Source organism: Bombus huntii, unplaced genomic scaffold (assembly GCF_024542735.1).
Source record: "Bombus huntii isolate Logan2020A unplaced genomic scaffold, iyBomHunt1.1 ctg00000252.1, whole genome shotgun sequence".
Classification (NCBI taxonomy): Eukaryota; Metazoa; Arthropoda; class Insecta; order Hymenoptera; family Apidae; genus Bombus; species Bombus huntii.
The window spans coordinates 12,501-25,000 of NW_026099466.1; the positions used below are offsets into that span (position 1 = coordinate 12,501).

Below are 12,500 nucleotides of genomic sequence, written 5' to 3' on the forward strand. Positions count from 1 at the left end.
AAATATTTTTAAACGTTTTTCCGCGTTTTTTCCCGTTTCTTCGCGTTTTTTCCCGTTTTTTCCCGTTTTTTCCCGTTTTCCACGTTTTTTCCCGTTTCACGAGAGAGACGAAAACGAGGAAAATAATCGCGACAAATGCTCGCTCGCTGCGCTCGCTCGGACGAATATAGCCCAACCCAAAACCGATCCCAAGCGTTCGAACGAAGATTTCGATGAAATCGAAGAACGAACGCTAAAGGGATTGGTTTTGGGTTGGGCTACTTTTTTTTTCGAGCGAGCGGAGCGAGCGAGCAACGCGTAAGAGCGTATCGTTGCGTCGCAGGGACTTTGAAATATTCGCCACTGTTCGAACGTTCGAGTCGAAATAACTCGAGAAAAAGCGTTATAACGCATCGAAATTATCAGTGAAATCGTTACGTATCGACGAAATCTAGTCGAAAGTAGCGATTTCACTTTATTTTTTTAAAAAATTTCATCCTCCGGACCAACGTGACCGGGACGTTGGAACTTAGAATTTTTTCGCACCGCTACGAAAGTACCGAAAGTTCAACTCGAAATAACTCGCCAAAAAGCGTTATAACGTATCGAAATTTTGCGTGAAATCGTTACGTTTCGACGAAATCTAGTCGAAAGTAGCGATTTCACTTTATTTTTTTAAAAAATTTCATCCTCCGGACCAACGTGACCGGGACGTTGGAACTTAGAATTTTTTCGCACCGTTACGAAAGTACCGAAAGTTCAACTCGAAATAACTCGCCAAAAAGCGTTATAACGTATCGAAATTTTGCGTGAAATCGTTACGTTTCGACGAAATCTAGTCGAAAGTAGCGATTTCACTTTATTTTTTTAAAAAATTTCATCCTCCGGACCAACGTGACCGGGACGTTGGAACTTAGAATTTTTTCGCACCGTTACGAAAGTACCGAAAGTTCAACTCGAAATAACTCGCTAAAAAGCGTTATAACGTATCGAAATTTTGCGTGAAATCGTTACGTATCGACGAAATCTAGTCGAAAGTAGCGATTTCACTTTATTTTTTTAAAAAATTTCATCCTCCGGACCAACGTGACCGGGACGTTGGAACTTAGAATTTTTTCGCACCGTTACGAAAGTACCGAAAGTTCAACTCGAAATAACTCGCTAAAAAGCGTTATAACGTATCGAAATTTTGCGTGAAATCGTTACGTATCGACGAAATCTAGTCGAAAGTAGCGATTTCACTTTATTTTTTTAAAAAATTTCATCCTCCGGACCAACGTGACCGGGACGTTGGAACTTAGAATTTTTTCGCACCGTTACGAAAGTACCGAAAGTTCAACTCGAAATAACTCGCCAAAAAGCGTTATAACGTATCGAAATTTTGCGTGAAATCGTTACGTTTCGACGAAATCTAGTCGAAAGTAGCGATTTCACTTTATTTTTTTAAAAAATTTCATCCTCCGGACCAACGTGACCGGGACGTTGGAACTTAGAATTTTTTCGCACCGTTACGAAAGTACCGAAAGTTCAACTCGAAATAACTCGCCAAAAAGCGTTATAACGTATCGAAATTTTGCGTGAAATCGTTACGTTTCGACGAAATCTAGTCGAAAGTAGCGATTTCACTTTATTTTTTTAAAAAATTTCATCCTCCGGACCAACGTGACCGGGACGTTGGAACTTAGAATTTTTTCGCCCCGTTACGAAAGTACCGAATGTTCAACTCGAAATAACTCGCCAAAAAGCGTTATAACGTATCGAAATTTTGTGTGAAATCGTTACGTATCGACGAAATCTAGTCGAACGTAACGATTTCACTTTATTTTTTTAAAAAATTTCATCCTCCGGACCAACGTGACCGGGACGTTGGAACTTAGAATTTTTTCGCACCGCTACGAAAAGGCCGAAAGATCCCCTCCAAATAACTCGTTAAAAAGTGTTAGAAGGTACGAATATTTTTCAAGAAATCGTTATAACTCGATAAAATACGTCGGGATTAAGCGTTTATATCGTCGGCAGACGGATATAAAAACGTTTGGACCGACACGACCGGTCGTTGGAACATAGAAAAATTCCGAGCCGGTACGTTGGGACTTAGAAAAATTCCGAGGGCGAAAAAGTTTTTTCGAGTTTATTCGTTAAAAAGCGTTACAAGGTATGAATTTTTTTGCATAAATCGACGTAACTCGACGAAATACGTCGGGATTAATGGTTTATTTCCGTCCGAGAACGATTTTTAAAAACGGACCTATGCGGCCGGTCGTTCGTACTTAGAAAATTTTCGGACCGAACACTCTTTTTCGATTAATTCGTTAAAAAGCGTTATAACGTACGAATATTTTTCAAGAAATCGTTATAACTCGATAAAATACGTCGGGATTAAGCGTTTATATCGTCGGCAGACGGATATAAAAACGTTTGGACCGACACGACCGGTCGTTGGAACATAGAAAAATTCCGAGCCGGTACGTTGGGACTTAGAAAAATTCCGAGGGCGAAAAAGTTTTTTCGAGTTTATTCGTTAAAAAGCGTTACAAGGTATGAATTTTTTTGCATAAATCGACGTAACTCGACGAAATACGTCGGGATTAATGGTTTATTTCCGTCCGAGAACGATTTTTAAAAACGGACCTATGCGGCCGGTCGTTCGTACTTAGAAAATTTTCGGACCGAACACTCTTTTTCGATTAATTCGTTAAAAAGCGTTATAACGTACGAATATTTTTCAAGAAATCGTTATAACTCGATAAAATACGTCGGGATCTAGACGTTATAACTAGAAGAAGTTGTCGAGAGTGCTACAAACGTTGGACCTGTCTTGGAGAGAAGAAAAAATTCCGAGCCGGTACGTTGGGACTTAGAAAAATTCCGAGGGCGAAAAAGTTTTTTTCGAGTTTATTCGTTAAAAAGCGTTACAAGGTATGAATTTTTTTGCATAAATCGACGTAACTCGACGAAATACGTCGGGATTAATGGTTTATTTCCGTCCGAGAACGATTTTTAAAAACGGACCTATGCGGCCGGTCGTTCGTACTTAGAAAATTTTCGGACCGAACACTCTTTTTCGATTAATTCGTTAAAAAGCGTTATAACGTACGAATATTTTTCAAGAAATCGTTATAACTCGATAAAATACGTCGGGATTAAGCGTTTATATCGTCGGCAGACGGATATAAAAACGTTTGGACCGACACGACCGGTCGTTGGAACATAGAAAAATTCCGAGCCGGTACGTTGGGACTTAGAAAAATTCCGAGGGCGAAAAGTTTTTTCGAGTTTATTCGTTAAAAAGCGTTACAAGGTATGAATTTTTTTGCATAAATCGACGTAACTCGACGAAATACGTCGGGATTAATGGTTTATTTTCCGTCCGAGAACGATTTTTAAAAAACGGACCTATGCGGGCCGGTCGTTCGTACTTAGAAAATTTTCGGACCGAACACTCTTTTTCGATTAATTCGTTAAAAAGCGTTATAACGTACGAATATTTTTCAAGAAATCGTTATAACTCGATAAAATACGTCGGGATTAAGCGTTTATATCGTCGGCAGACGGATATAAAAACGTTTGGACCGACACGACCGGTCGTTGGAACATAGAAAAATTCCGAGCCGGTACGTTGGGACTTAGAAAAATTCCGAGCGCGAAAAGTTTTTTCGAGTTTATTCGTTAAAAAGCGTTACAAGGTATGAATTTTTTGCATAAATCGACGTAACTCGACGAAATACGTCGGGATTAATGGTTTATTTCCGTCCGAGAACGATTTTTAAAAACGGACCTATGCGGCCGGTCGTTCGTACTTAGAAAATTTTCGGACCGAACACTCTTTTTCGATTAATTCGTTAAAAAGCGTTATAACGTACGAATATTTTTCAAGAAATCGTTATAACTCGATAAAATACGTCGGGATTAAGCGTTTATATCGTCGGCAGACGGATATAAAAAACGTTTGGACCGACACGACCGGTCGTTGGAACATAGAAAAATTCCGAGCCGGTAACGTTGGGACTTAGAAAAATTCCGAGCGCGAAAAAGTTTTTTCGAGTTTATTCGTTAAAAAGCGTTACAAGGTATGAATTTTTTTGCATAAATCGACGTAACTCGACGAAATACGTCGGGATTAATGGTTTATTTCCGTCCGAGAACGATTTTTAAAAACGGACCTATGCGGCCGGTCGTTCGTAACTTAGAAAATTTTCGGACCGAACACTCTTTTTCGATTAATTCGTTAAAAAGGCGTTATAACGTACGAATATTTTTCAAGAAATCGTTATAACTCGATAAAATACGTCGGGGATTAAGCGTTTATATCGTCGGCAGACGGATATAAAAACGTTTGGACCGACACGACCGGTCGTTGGAACATAGAAAAATTCCGAGCCGGTACGTTGGGACTTAGAAAAATTCCGAGCGCGAAAAAGTTTTTTCGAGTTTATTCGTTAAAAAGCGTTACAAGGTATGAATTTTTTTGCATAAATCGACGTAACTCGACGAAATACGTCGGGATTAATGGTTTATTTCCGTCCGAGAACGATTTTTAAAAACGGACCTATGCGGCCGGTCGTTCGTACTTAGAAAATTTTCGGACCGAACACTCTTTTTCGATTAATTCGTTAAAAAAGCGTTATAACGTACGAATATTTTTCAAGAAATCGTTATAACTCGATAAAATACGTCGGGATTAAGCGTTTATATCGTCGGCAGACGGATATAAAAACGTTTGGACCGACACGACCGGTCGTTGGAACATAGAAAAATTCCGAGCCGGTACGTTGGGACTTAGAAAAATTCCGAGGGCGAAAAGTTTTTTTCGAGTTTATTCGTTAAAAAGCGTTACAAGGTATGAATTTTTTGCATAAATCGACGTAACTCGACGAAATACGTCGGGATTAATGGTTTATTTCCGTCCGAGAACGATTTTTAAAAACGGACCTATGCGGCCGGTCGTTCGTACTTAGAAAATTTTCGGACCGAACACTCTTTTTCGATTAATTCGTTAAAAGCGTTATAACGTACGAATATTTTTCAAGAAATCGTTATAACTCGATAAAATACGTCGGGATTAAGCGTTTATATCGTCGGCAGACGGATATAAAAACGTTTGGACCGACACGACCGGTCGTTGGAACATAGAAAAATTCCGAGCCGGTACGTTGGGACTTAGAAAAATTCCGAGGGCGAAAAAGTTTTTTCGAGTTTATTCGTTAAAAAGCGTTACAAGGTATGAATTTTTTTGCATAAATCGACGTAACTCGACGAAATACGTCGGGATTAATGGTTTATTTCCGTCCGAGAACGATTTTAAAAACGGACCTATGCGCCGGTCGTTCGTACTTAGAAAATTTTCGGACCGAACACTCTTTTTCGATTAATTCGTTAAAAAGCGTTATAACGTACGAATATTTTTCAAGAAAACGTTATAACTCGATAAAATACGTCGGGATTAAGCGTTTATATCGTCGGCAGACGGATATAAAAACGTTTGGACCGACACGACCGGTCGTTGGAACATAGAAAAATTCCGAGCCGGTACGTTGGGACTTAGAAAAATTCCGAGGGCGAAAAAGTTTTTTCGAGTTTATTCGTTTAAAAGCGTTACAAGGTATGAATTTTTTTACGGGAATCGTTCTATCTCTATTAAATACGTCGGGATTAAACATTTTTATCGATTTTTTCAAAAAATTAGCGTTCGTCGAACTGACACGACTGGGATATTTTTCTAATTTTTTCGTTAATTAACGTTACAAGGTATATATTTTTTTGCATATTTCTACTTATTTTAACGTATTGTAATTGATTATAAACTTATTTTTTGTCCGTATTCGATAAAAGAGTATGTTTACTGATGCAATTTTTCGGTGAAAAAAAAAATTAATTTTTTGGTAAAAATGCATTTCTATTATGTTAATAAAACGTCTGGTAATGTATTTCGATGGTTGGATATTGGCTTTGTATAGTAGTGATCGAGCGTTCGCGAGACTAAGTTCCAGCGTCCCTTCCGAACGGTACGTTGCTACGGAGGTTTTGCACCGTAAGCGCGCGGCCGCTAGCCCGGCCGGCGCCGGCCTTCCGGCTGGCGCTTTCGTATCTATAAGAGAGACGTCGAGCCGGACGGTTCGGTCGGAACAGCGTTGAGCGCGTGGCTATTCTACGGCCTCGGTTGAGAATTCAGTCACCGCTCCTCGAGTCTTAGTGTATTTTACGCTATTTCTCGACTGTTCCTCCGTTCTCGTTCTGGTTTTTTCTCTACACTGCTGCGCCGCGGGTCGCTGTCCTGGACGTAATGACCAAATATCGTGGCAAGGTTCCCCTGAGTCGGGAAGCTGGTGACCTGTGTGTACGTATTCTAACAAAAATTGTTAGATGCGTGTGTGCTTGTACTAACTGAGCATCGATTCATTCAAAAGAGTATAACCGTCTGCTTTCTATAAAAACTTCTGCTTTCGCAGAAGTATCCGATGAGGCGGTAGGAGCGTACTATCTTTGCGTAGTATGTCTTCTGCCGAAAATGTTCTACCGATTGAAAGAATATTCTTACGGTATGTCCAGCGCGACGCACTGGGATACGCGCTTGTTCGTTCAGCGTGAGGTGCGTATACGTGCTTTACCGCTAAGATATTCTAATAAGTCTTTTTACACGAAGACAGCATTATGGAAATGTTCCTTTAGAAGTACGATTCTAAACATTTTATATAAGACTATGAGAGAGAGAGAGAGAGAGAAGAGAGGAGGTGGAGTTGAGAATTACAAAGTGGCTGCGAGCGGCGTTCGAAGATTATTACTGAACTATGGGTGTATCTCGAACGTCGCTAGGAGATATATTTTATAGATATATCTATCTTAAGAACGAAAAGTCTCGTCGTACGGTGCTTACGTCCCACCTACGACACGAAGAGAACTTAAACGAAATTTATAAGAATTGTTATACGAATAAGATCCCTGGTTGATCCTGCCAGTAGTCATATGCTTGTCTCAAAGATTAAGCCATGCATGTCTCAGTACATGCCGCATTAAGGTGAAACCGCGAATGGCTCATTAAATCAGTTATGGTTTCTTAGATCATACCTACATTTACTTGGATAACTGTGGTAATTCTAGAGCTAATACATGCAAACAGATTCCGACCAGAGATGGTAGGAATGCTTTTATTAGATCAAAACCAATCGGTGGCGGATGGCTCGTCTGTCCGTCCATCGTTTGTTTTGGTGACTCTGAATAACTTTGTGCTGATCGCATGGTCATCTAGCACCGGCGACGCATCTTTCAAATGTCTGCCTTATCAACTGTCGATGGTAGGTTCTGCGCCTACCATGGTTGTAACGGGTAACGGGGAATCAGGGTTCGATTCCGGAGAGGGAGCCTGAGAAACAGCTACCACATCCAAGGAAGGCAGCAGGCGCGCAAATTACCCACTCCCGGCACGGGGAGGTAGTGACGAAAAATAACGATACGGGACTCATCCGAGGCCCCGTAATCGGAATGAGTACACTTTAAATCCTTTAACGAGGACCAATTGGAGGGCAAGTCTGGTGCCAGCAGCCGCGGTAATTCCAGCTCCAATAGCGTATATTAAAGTTGTTGCGGTTAAAAAGCTCGTAGTTGAATCTGTGTGTCACAGTGTCGGTTCACCGCTCGCGGTGTTTAACTGGCATTATGTGGTACGTCCTATCGGTGGGCTTAGCTCCTCGCGGGCGGTCCAACTAATATCCCATCGCGGTGCTCTTCACTGAGTGTCGAGGTGGGCCGATACGTTTACTTTGAACAAATTAGAGTGCTTAAAGCAGGCTACCTTCGCCTGAATACTGTGTGCATGGAATAATGGAATAGGACCTCGGTTCTATTTTGTTGGTTTTCGGAGCCCCGAGGTAATGATTAATAGGGACAGATGGGGGCATTCGTATTGCGACGTTAGAGGTGAAATTCTTGGATCGTCGCAAGACGGACAGAAGCGAAAGCATTTGCCAAAAATGTTTTCATTAATCAAGAACGAAAGTTAGAGGTTCGAAGGCGATCAGATACCGCCCTAGTTCTAACCATAAACGATGCCAGCCAGCGATCCGCCGAAGTTCCTCCGATGACTCGGCGGGCAGCTTCCGGGAAACCAAAGCTTTTGGGTTCCGGGGGAAGTATGGTTGCAAAGCTGAAACTTAAAGGAATTGACGGAAGGGCACCACCAGGAGTGGAGCCTGCGGCTTAATTTGACTCAACACGGGAAACCTCACCAGGCCCGGACACCGGAAGGATTGACAGATTGATAGCTCTTTCTTGATTCGGTGGGTGGTGGTGCATGGCCGTTCTTAGTTGGTGGAGCGATTTGTCTGGTTAATTCCGATAACGAACGAGACTCTAGCCTGCTAAATAGACGTAACTTATGGTATCTCGAAGGCCCCCGGCTTCGGTCGGTGGGTTTTTACTACCAACGTACAAACAAATCTTCTTAGAGGAACAGGCGGCTTCTAGCCGCACGAGATTGAGCAATAACAGGTCTGTGATGCCCTTAGATGTTCTGGGCCGCACGCGCGCTACACTGAAGGAATCAGCGTGTTTTCCCTGGCCGAAAGGCCCGGGTAACCCGCTGAACCTCCTTCGTGCTAGGGATTGGGGCTTGCAATTATTCCCCATGAACGAGGAATTCCCAGTAAGCGCGAGTCATAAGCTCGCGTTGATTACGTCCCTGCCCTTTGTACACACCGCCCGTCGCTACTACCGATTGAATGATTTAGTGAGGTCTTCGGACTGGTGCGCGGCCAATGTGATAAGCATTGCCGATGTTACCGGGAAGATGACCAAACTTGATCATTTAGAGGAAGTAAAAGTCGTAACAAGGTTTCCGTAGGTGAACCTGCGGAAGGATCATTAACGATACGATACCAAAAGAATTTGACTTGAACACATATAAAAACTATGAAATATATATCACAATGGTCGGTAAGGAGCCGTACTCCTCCTGTATCGACGAAAGTATATACGACGTATTAACAAGCTATATACTTTAACAAACGAAAACGCCAGGGAGCTTGGCAACCTCCGTTGGCACGAATAGAAATATTCTTAAGGAGGAGACGACCCTCCAGCTACGGAATTATACGAAGAGAAGGTGGCACTCTCTCTCGATCATCGGGATGAAGAGATATATATATACAAGTATAAAAACGAAATGCGAATGAAACTTATTCGAGGCGCCTGCGTGAGGTCGTAAACAGAAAGACCCGCCGTCTCCGAATAAAACATATAACATATAATATATATATATATATATGAAATTCTAATAAAAGGGAACTCTAGCTTCGAAAGAGCCAACAAAAGTTAAGGCTCGATATCAAACGAAAAAATTACGATGGAAACCAGGTGTAAAGAGAAATGCAGTCGTGGCGCCTGCGAGAGGCCGTACACAGAAAGACCCGCCGTCACGATCTCGTATTTCGTATTTGCATCGTGGAAACCGTACAAACGAAATATAAAAGTCCATGCAAACTAATAAGAAAATCTCTAAAGTGCCTCGTGTCGGAGTGATCATGCTCGCCTATTCTCTTCTATGTTTCGTGGTCTGTGTTGCGTTTGTTCTCCTCCTAGCAACGGGACATATCGAAGACTCCTCTTTGGGATCGAACGAAGCGTCTAGAACGAGTCGACGAGAGCGAAAGAACTTGTAGCGAGTCGCGCAGAGCGAAAGGATACCGATATACATCTTCGAAGGTTCTCTTCGAAGATCCATGGATACCTTCTGCGTCGACTTCTCTCGTCTCTTTCATCGAAACTCTCGTCGTTCTCGAAACGTGCTTCCTACCCAAAGGGCGTGTGCTCTTCGTATGTCGTTTCGTTCGAAATAACGAAACCACGTGTAACATACTCGTGGATCGGGTAACCTAGAACGAAGACGCATCGCGTGGATGTTGGCCCGCTATGCGACGATGACCGATGATGATGATGATGATGATGATGATATGATGATGATGTCGATGTCGACGACGACGACGATGAAGACGATGTGTAGCAACGATTCGTAACTAGTCTAGCCGAAGTTCGTTCAGAGGGGAACGCCGCCGGCTTCGAAGCCTCGATGTCGTGAGTCGGACACCCGTGCCGTCGCTAGAGTTTTTCAAACTCTGCTTCTGGATATTGGGACGAAAGACCGCTCGAGGACGACGACAGCCGTGCGTGCGTATCCCATCGAATTTTTTTTACACCACCTGAACGAGACTAAAGTTTCGTCTAGTTGATCGTCTACCGTCGCATAATGTATATTATATACCGTTCAGAGGGGACCGGCTGTCTATCCTCGTTGTCGTGAGTCGGACACCCGTGCCGTCGCTAGAGTTTTTCAAACTCTGCTTCTGGATATCGGGACGAAAGACCGCGCGAGGACGACGGATGCGAGTCCCATCGAATTTTTGACTTACACACTACCTGAACGAGACTTAAAGTTTCATATTATATACCGTTCAGAGGGGACCGGCTGTCTATCCTCGTTGTCGTGAGTCGGACACCCGTGCCGTCGCTAGAGTTTTTCAAACTCTGCTTCTGGATATCGGGACGAAAGACCGCGCGAGGACGACGGATGCGAGTCCCATCGAATTTTTGACTTACACACTACCTGAACGAGACTTAAAGTTTCATATAATATACCGTTCAGAGGGGACCGGCTGTCTTTCCTCGTTGTCGTGAGTCGGACACCCGTGCCGTCGCTAGAGTTTTTCAAACTCTGCTTCTGGATATCGGGACGAAAGACCGCGCGAGGACGACGGATGCGAGTCCCATCGAATTTTTTATTTAAACACTACCTGAACGAGACTTAAAGTTTCATATAATATACCGTTCAGAGGGGACCGGCTGTCTTTCCTCGTTGTCGTGAGTCGGACACCCGTGCCGTCGCTAGAGTTTTTCAAACTCTGCTTCTGGATATCGGGACGAAAGACCGCGCGAGGACGACGGATGCGAGTCCCATCGAATTTTTTATTTAAACACTACCTGAACGAGACTTAAAGTTTCATATAATATACCGTTCAGAGGGGACCGGCTGTCTTTCCTCGTTGTCGTGAGTCGGAGACCCGTGCCGTCGCTAGAGTTTTTCAAACTCTGCTTCTGGATATCGGGACGAAAGACCGCGCGAGGACGACGGATGCGAGTCCCATCGAATTTTTGATTTACACACTACCTGAACGAGACTTAAAGTTTCATCCAGTTTGTCGTCTATCATCTCATATAATATACCGTTCAGAGGGGACCGGCTGTCTATCCTCGTTGTCGTGAGTCGGACACCCGTGCCGTCGCTAGAGTTTTTCAAACTCTGCTTCTGGATGTTGGGACGAAAGACCGCGCGAGGACGATGGATGCGAGTCCCATCGAATTTTTGATTTACAAGACACACACTACCTGAACGAGACTAAAGTTTCATCGAGTTTATCGTCGCATAACCCGTTCGGAGGGGACCGGCTGTCTATCCTCGTTGTCGTGAGTCGGACACCCGTGCCGTCGCTAGAGTTTTTCAAACTCTGCTTCTGGATATCGGGACGAAAGACCGCGCGAGGACGATGGCTGCGAGTCCCATCGAATTTTTGTTTTTTTTTTTTTTAAAAAAAAAAACACCACCCGAACGGAGATGTGTTCTATCTTTCGTCGATTTTTCATGCTTTCAGTCGGTCGCGTGGTCGCCATCCGTTCGGAGGGGATCGCCGGCTTCGAAACCTCGATGTCGTGAGTCGGACACCCGTGCCGTCGCTAGAGTTTTTCAAACTCTGCTTCTGGATATTGGGACGAAAGACCGCTCGAGGCGGACGGCCGCGCGAATCCCATCGAATCTTTACTATCACCCGAACGATGGAGAGATGCACGCGCGCTGTTTCTTGAATAATTGGACGAGAGAGTAGAATCAAACACATATATAACATGGGCTAGCCACCGTGCTTACTCGTTCGCGAGATCGTGTGCTGTACAGAGGATTCAGAATCGGGTGTATATATCCCCGTCGTTTCCTGACGAACGGAGCTTCGATCTCGATGGTTGTTATATATCATAATGTACTTTACGCCCGGCCGGCGAACGCGCGTATCTTCGCGCGTTCGTCGTTTTCTTTTTTTTTCGAACGTTTTTGTGTCGTCAATCCTATGGCGACTTCTGCGCGTTCGATTCCCGTTGGTCGAACGTGACGGAACTCGGCTTCGCTAGAACCGAGAAGAGTACATTTGAGTATTGAACTGTTGTAAATTTATAAAAGATTACCCTGAACGGTGGATCACTTGGCTCGTGGGTCGATGAAGAACGCAGCTAATTGCGCGTCAACGTGTGAACTGCAGGACACATGAACATCGACATTTCGAACGCACATTGCGGTCCACGGATACAATTCCTGGACCACGCCTGGCTGAGGGTTGCTCACGTAAACCTAAGACTGCTTGCGTTGCGTATCGTTACTCTCCGTATCTGTCTCTCTCTGTCCCTTCTTGCCTTAACAACCCGCCGTCGTTCTTCTTTATATAAGAGAACGTTTCAGAGTCGGACGAAGGTACAAGAACGAGGATACG

The 12,500-nt window shown here is 43.6% G+C and overlaps 1 long non-coding RNA gene and 2 other non-coding genes across 3 annotated transcripts in view; 2 read left to right on the forward strand and 1 right to left on the reverse strand.

The window, feature by feature from the left end:
- LOC126877817 (uncharacterized) overlaps positions 1-12,500 on the reverse strand; it is a 36,991-nt gene that overhangs the window by 9,649 nt on the left and 14,842 nt on the right. The window contains exon 2 of the long non-coding RNA XR_007695351.1: positions 10,208-11,176. This is a non-coding gene — a long non-coding RNA (uncharacterized LOC126877817). The remainder of the gene's footprint in view (positions 1-10,207; positions 11,177-12,500) is intronic.
- LOC126877822 (small subunit ribosomal RNA) lies at positions 6,916-8,838 on the forward strand. Its single transcript, XR_007695356.1, has one exon. It is a non-coding gene; the product is annotated as a small subunit ribosomal RNA (ribosomal RNA).
- LOC126877821 (5.8S ribosomal RNA) lies at positions 12,196-12,350 on the forward strand. The gene has a single exon (XR_007695355.1). It is a non-coding gene; the product is annotated as a 5.8S ribosomal RNA (ribosomal RNA).